Raw genomic sequence first — 7,617 nt, forward strand, 5'->3', positions numbered from 1 at the left:
GGCCAGCAGTAATTTAGTCACAGTGATAGAGTGAGGCAGCGAGCGCATGGCTGTGTGTATGAGAGTGTAATGCATTATGTTTGTGATTGCATGAATGCATGTATGTTTGTGTATGTCTGGGTTTGTGTGTGTGTGTGTGTGTGTGTGTGTGTGTGTGAGAGAGAGAGAGAGAGACAGGAGGAAGAGAGAGCGAGAGAATCAATTAAAATGATAGGTGACAGAAAACAATAGGACAGAGGGAGACAAAGGGTAAGAGATCATGAAAGAGAAAGTGGTGATTGAGCGATTTTTAAGCACTTTATTGCACCTACAAATGCACGCTGCTATTCAAGTGGAACTATCAGTGTTAGTCTCATTGTTTTTCCTCTGCTTTTTCTTCTTCACTGTCTTCCTCTCCATCCTCCTCCTCTTCTTCTTCTTTGTGTGAAAGTGTTTCCCAGCTGCAGCAGTTTTTGTCCTGTCGACAAGAAAGGACAAAGAGCAAGGACAAACTGCAGAAAGGCAATTTGGATCTCTCCCACACCCAAACAGCTTTCTCATGCTAGCTCTCCAATTCTCACCCTCACAGTCTGACTGGCGTGGCTCGTCTGGCAAAGACACACATGGTGCCAAACACAAACAATGTCATTAACCGTTGGCTGGCTCTGTAACACCTCCTTTGAAGTTGGTAATGGATGCACTGCTTGGAGTAAGGCTGTTGACAGCAGGTCCAAGGTGAAGCTTATCGTTATGAGCCATACAAGGAGCTGCACACTATTACTTTTTACTACTTCTTCCTGTACTCACATGTTTATTTGCTTCTTCTTTATGTACTTATGTTTTTCTTTTTTTTACTAATTCTTGGCTCCACTTTCAACAGTTTAATTGCATGCCGTGCATCCCTTACACACACACACACACACACACACATACACACACACGTTACGCACACACTGGTGGAGGGCAGAGTCAAGCCAGGAGGTTAACAACTCACTGAGGCCCCATATGTCTCCTGCAGCAACAGCAGATACCAAAAGCCTGATCACACCTCTGAGGAAAAGAGGCAGAATGGAGGGATGGAGGGAGGAAGGCAGAACTGTGTGTGTGTGTGTGTGTGTGTGTGTGTGTGTGTGTGTGTGAGAGTGAGAGAGAGAGAGAGAAGAGAGAGAGAGAGAGAGAGAGAGAGAGAGAGAGAGAATCTCCTGAATGCTTTTTAAAGAGTGACGATGGAGTAGCAGGGATTGAACAGCATCTCGAAAAGTCACATTGCGCACACTGTTCCTCTGATCTTGTCTTTTTTTTTCACACAGTCTATTTGGTTTTATAATGAATTGAATGTTCTGTCTGTCCGTGTTTGTGTGTCTTTGTTTTGACTCGTTTAAAAAGGATGAGTCAGGATTCGGGGAGAAACAGCTCCTAACCTCGCTCGCTTTATTCAGATCAGACAGAGCGCTCTGTCTGTGTCTGGCTCTCAATTTTCGGGCACACGCACGCGCACACACACGCACACACACGCACACACACGCACACACACACGCACACAGTTAGACAGACTAACCAGCTGCCCCAAGGCCTTTTGGCTTGTGAAAAGGGACAGAGAGCTCTATTTGTTTTCTCTGTGATTCAGTCATTACACAGAGATTAACACAGTGGAACTCCTCTGTGACACCCAAGGGCTTTGGACCCAGAGAGAGCAAGCACTGAAAGCCTCTCTCTCTCTCCCTCTCTCTCTCTCTCTCTCTCTCTCTCTCTCTCTCTCTCTCTCTCTCTGACAAACACACACATACTCGCACATGTTGTTACATACTTATTCAAGCACTTCCATGCAAACAGTCACAATTATGGAATAATAGATACGGTGCGTGCGCGCGCACACACACACACACACACACACACGGACACACATACACACAGCGTCCATGCATTTGTCTGGAGGAATGTGTTCAGCGGCTGATAAGGAGGAGAATGGGACAACAGCATTAGAACAGAAATGCCAGTGCAGCGACAGCTCTTTCACACACACACACACACACACACACACACACACACACACACCCACCTGAACACTTCATGCACACATACACTCACACATTCACACTTCAGGCCTGTAGAATCCTCTTATTATTTTAAATGATGGCAGAGACTCAGCATGATGGGCGTGGCAGCAAACAAAAGGATGCTATGGAGCTAAGAAACAAATTACAGTCTGTCTGATAGATGTCCATTGATTTCCACTACAAAACCACATCTAAAGGCATCCAAATAGAACAATTCCAACAGAACAGTTCACTGTCTTTGTCTGTAAAGAGGAGACATGAAAACAGGTTTAAAAACACGAAAGAAAGGGAGAGGAGGGAGAGAGAAGAGGGAAAGAGAGAGAGAGGCAGAGGGGCGATGAAGACCAATAAATGAAGGAAGGGAGGGAGGGATGGGGGGGGGGGTGTTGACAGAGACAGACAGGGAGAGGTGAGGGAGAGGATGACGTCATGCTGATGGGGCAGAGGCAGCAGGGTCCCAGTGGGATTTCCCCTTCCTTTGACAGATGTACGGCATCTCGGAGGGATCAAACACAACCGGCAGGAAGACTTTCAGCTCAGAGCAGCGAGGAGTGTGAAAATAACATCCGAGTCTTGCGTGCGCATGCGTTTGTGCCTTTGTGTGTGTGTGTGTGTGTGTGTGTGTGTGTGTGTGTTAACTGTACAAAAAGCAGCACAATTGCCATCTACAGAGATTCACTTCACAACATGTTTTCCATATATTCTCTTTTCTTGTAGCTTGCCTTACATACATCAAGCTCAGTTGAATTTGATGAATTAACACTACAAGTCTCAATTTCATAGTGATACAGCTGGAAATACAATGCATTTTGAAAACTGACCTCCTCAGGTTTGTAATGAGAAATACAAATAGCAAGAGAAAAGCAATCTCCCATTAAAAATCAGTGGGAGTTAGATGTTCCAAAGCATGAAATCCCTAAAAATACACTGAAAGACTGCATCCATTCCACAATCATAATGCTAACTGTTGATTGGACTTGGAGGCCACAGTGGGAATTTAGCACTTAACCATACTGGTATTACAGTAATACCTTCCTATGGTGAGCTACACAGGACCACAAAACACCTCAATCCATAGTGTGGGATGTTTCGTTAGTGTCTAAAAAATCTTATTCAGAAAGTGCAGAATCAACCCCCTGAACAGACTGATTTTCCCATTGACATCCATGCATGTTTTTTATAGCATATCTTTCTATCTCTTTCTGTTTTAAGTTTGGATCTGTCCAAGACTTTGAAGATATCTGCTGTCAGTTACAGAAAGAATACAGGTGGAGAAATCAGGTTTCTGACCTTTTATGAAACTATCAGTATTATACAGGCATTTGATGAATATATTGATGAGGAGAGCCAGTGTTATTATCTCTGTCTGCCTTGGCTTACAGGTGGTTTCATTGCACTCATATGTTAATGTGGAATTACTTCCACAAAACACGATGGTGATGCCAGCATGTGTGTGTGTGTGTGTGTGTGTGGGCTGTCACCTCTTGTAGATTATACAGTATGTGTAGTAAATGTCAGGGCTGTGAGGGATGGGATGGATGCGGATGGTTGTTGATATAGCCATGTTCTCAGCAGCTCCCAGCCTCTCTTATCTCGAGAGCTCCCAGAGGAAAACTCTGCCTGTCATGCTATAGCACCGCCGATATACTGTGGCTTTATAGGCTTCATATTGTGGTGAGCTATACAGCGCAGCAGAAGCCACAGCTATGGACGGAACAGTATAGAAGTATACTTTATGTTGTGGTATAAGCTACATAATAAAGTAGAAGCTGCTGTGGATAAAGTACAGTGGCAATTTGGGCATCTCCCTTCCCCTAGGAGTGTGTGTGTATTTATATTTAAACTTGAAGGGTTTCATTCCAAAATATCATCCATTGTGGAAGAAAAATGGCTATTCTAAAACTCATCAGACAGTTTTTCAAAACCACAGATGATGCCATCCTTAAAAACATGACTATTTTGTAAGCAAAGATGTAACCATGACTTGACTTCAAACTGGTTATGCTCCAGTCACGCATGTATCTTTATGGTTTGCAAAACACGTTATGAAACCACTTTAAATGTACTGTGTGTGTGTTTGTGTGTGTGTGTGTGTGTGTGTGCATGTGCAAGCAGATTGTGTTTGAAACTCACATGATTAGCAAGACTGCAGCGGGGTGTCTGTGAAGTCTTCTCTCCTTCTCTCGTCCTCTCGTGTCTTTTCTCACACGCTCTCCTCGCTCTTTTGCTTTCTTGGTCTTTCTTATTCTTTCCCTCTCTCTCTCTTTCTCCCTATCCAGCGCTCTGATAATACTGACCTGTCAGTTTCGATCTCCCGTTCTCCAAGTAGCTGCCCTACTTTTTTCGTGAGAGAGAGAAAGAGAGAGAGAGAAGAGAATGACATCATACCGTAGATTGGAGAGGGTAATGCAAACGAGGAAAAAAAACTGGAAGCACAAACAAAGAGGGAGGCGAAAATTAGCAAAGGCTAAATTATTGAGACTCCTGTGATCTGACAGACAGGGAGACTGAGAGGCAGACAGGTGAACAGACAGAGAGTTGCATCAGAAGTATTGAAGTGTCTGTATGTAGCGGTTACTACCAAGCCGCTGCTCTTGTATCTTAACATTCTCATGTTTACTACAGTATGTAAAACCAATAAAAGGCAATCAGATATGAAATGACCACCCATTTTTCTTTGGTCCTATATCTGGCTTGTCTCTTTGGTCCTGTCACAGAGGAATGCACCCTGTCATTAGATCACAGGCCGACCCAGGCCTGCTGTCTCAGAGATAACACCAGGTAAATGTTGGGCCGCATCCCCTTTGAATGCCAATCATATCTTCACGTACAAGACAGCGTATGATGACGATGGCGGTCAAGGTTATCACCTGAACCCAGTATACCCTCATTGATCTGTGTCTGTGTTCTATCTTGTTCTCTGTCACACACTTTCTCCTTCTCTCTCTCTAAGTCTCCATTAAGTGTTTAAGGTGGGATGTGGTGGTGTGGCTGTGCAAAACATTCATTTAAATGCAGTCATGCTGTCCCTCCACCTGTCAGAGGTGCTGTGAATACACAGCTGTCTGCAGCATTAGTAGGTCACTGCTTGATAAAAGCCACCGGCACAGACATGGGTGAGCGACGACTTGATCGAGTGACGTGATCAACATGTTGGCATTTTCCTTGCATCCCTGGTGTTCCAGGCATGACAGATGACTGTGCTAATGTATGCTAATGTACAAAGTGTTGTGTAGGTTTTTGCAGGTGGAATACCATCGTTTTCTTAACAGTATTTCTACCCTTAACGCCTCTAACTGTGTTGTACTACTCATAGAGGGAAAACTCCCCTCACTTAGTTTACTCAGTCAATAGAATGTAACTGAAGAGAGAGGTTTGAGCTGTGTTTAGTGTTTACATGTACTTTGTGTTGTCATTCACTCTATCAAGCACTGAAGCTTCCTTTCCTGAAGAGCCTCTTTGCTGTTTCAATCTCTTAAGTCCTGCATCCTGTGCTTGCCCATATGACTGAATCAACTGTGTTTCAAAAGCACAGGGAGAGAGACATAGAGGGAATAGTGGCTTTCAGCACCATGGACAGTTCTATGGCTTGCCTATACGGAAAATGTAGCTGATGTAGGGAGTTGGTTTATTTTAGGTCAGTTTATCCATGTGAGGAGCTTTGGCAATCACCAGCCTGATTTCCACTACAGGGCCTCAATCAAAGCCTACTCATTATAAGTGTCACTCAATTTCCCACATAACATTACAGAGGTTTGTTTTGAATCTCACTGCCTACAGCAGTGAACTGTCAGCTGGACTCTCCTCTCAATTACATTAATGAAGCTTTTGAACTTCTAAGTTGGTCTCAACTCTAACAAGCCCCACTTGGCTCTGCTGTGGGGCAAGGGGCTAATGATGCTACATTTCTGCAGCAGGGACAAGTGGGTCTTGCTGGGCCTGAGGCATAATGAAAACATTTAGAACACAGGGACAAACGCACTGTTAGTTTAGTTGAAACTGATCATCTCTGCTGGCAGCAGGATGTAAAAAGAATCACAAAAGTGTTGATTGGTGCAGTGGAAATGGAAAGCAATGTGTAACTGGAAAGTTCTGGAGGAGCTGTTCAGCAATCACAATCACACAATCCAACAACATTGTTAGAAAAAAGGAAATTGGTCGTGGATCACACACATCAGGAGGAAGGGAAAACATTGTCACACTTAGCAGTGACAGTGGGAGAACTGGGACAACAATTAGCTTGCTAGAATTATGAAATATGGAGCATCTAGACTTTGATTCATTATTGGAGCAACCTATGATTTTCTGCCATCATCCCAGTGGCTAGATGATGTATCAGGTATCCTGACAGATATCCTGCCAGTGATTTTTGCAAAGTTAGTCTTTCCCAAGGTCAATCCACTAATAAAATTAAAGATGCACTTTATTGATCCCCTAGGGGAAATTTGGGAATGGATAGTTAATAAGGGAATAATAGTTTAGTTACAACAGATTCTGTGCATTGGTAAATGGCTATGGGTGTCTGTGTAAAGACTGTGCGATGAATATGAGGCTTCTTGTTTCCTTGAAGGATTGGAAGTTTGTTTTTCTGCATTTTTCAAAGACAATTATGCACTGTTACATGTTTCTGAATATACCTAACATGTTCTCAGTGCTCAATATTCCAGCTGCTGCACTTCAAACTGGCTTTGAGTGATTAAAAAGCAACAGTAGGAGCCATGAGTAGCCTTACCCCAAGCAGCTGTTTAGCACTGCTAGGTAAGAAATGGTCATCTGTGGATGTAGGCCCTCATCCCTCTCCCTCTTGCAAGACAGAGCACATTTCCATAGATGTAAATGGATTTGGTGATATCGCACAAGCTCAGACCCATGCATTTGCGTGGTTTCTGGAATGCACAAGCTATGTACAACATGATTTAAAATGGGTTATTTTTACTTGCTCATGCAATATGTCATTACAAATTCAGTAATTCCAGAACTGACATAAGGCACAATACATAATACAGTGGGAATGCTCCACATTACTACAGTATGTGATCTGGCCAGTTCCTAATACACGAGACAGCGAGTGGGAGGAGTGGGACTGCAGTACATCAATATGCATTCTTTCTTTACAGTGGTGGCTCACCAACACAGCTAATGACCAGCAAGCCTGTGAACTGCTCTCCTGCCGAAGTGAAGGAGTACTGTTCAATCAAGAGAGCGAGTGAGAGAGAGAGCGAGAGAGCGGAGGGATGAAAGAGAAACGTGTGCATATGTGAGTGTTGGGTGGCTGTGTTTCTACATGTAAGTGAATGTTTTTATGTTTGAGAGAGGGCGAGAGAGAGAGAGAGAATAAATGACTGACTGACTGACTGACTGACTGAGAGAAATGACCCTGGCTGATGGCAGTCATTGGTTGGACCAAAGGACTCCAGGCTAATCCAGGAGCAGTAGACCCAGCCACTGAACCATGTCATACAGATCACACAGTCACTTGCACCATGAGGCATGAACTGCGAACGGGAGAAAAATTATGTGGACTTCAAGGTGGCATGTGTACCTGTTTTTACGAAACTCTGAAAGCTTTAGCTCCGTTTGC

Source organism: Centroberyx affinis, unplaced genomic scaffold (genome assembly GCF_046629955.1).
Source record: "Centroberyx affinis isolate AG114_WGS23_722 - 3 ecotype Tasmania unplaced genomic scaffold, CSIRO-AGI_Caff_v1 ptg005445l_1, whole genome shotgun sequence".
In the NCBI taxonomy this organism is placed as follows: Eukaryota; Metazoa; Chordata; class Actinopteri; order Beryciformes; family Berycidae; genus Centroberyx; species Centroberyx affinis.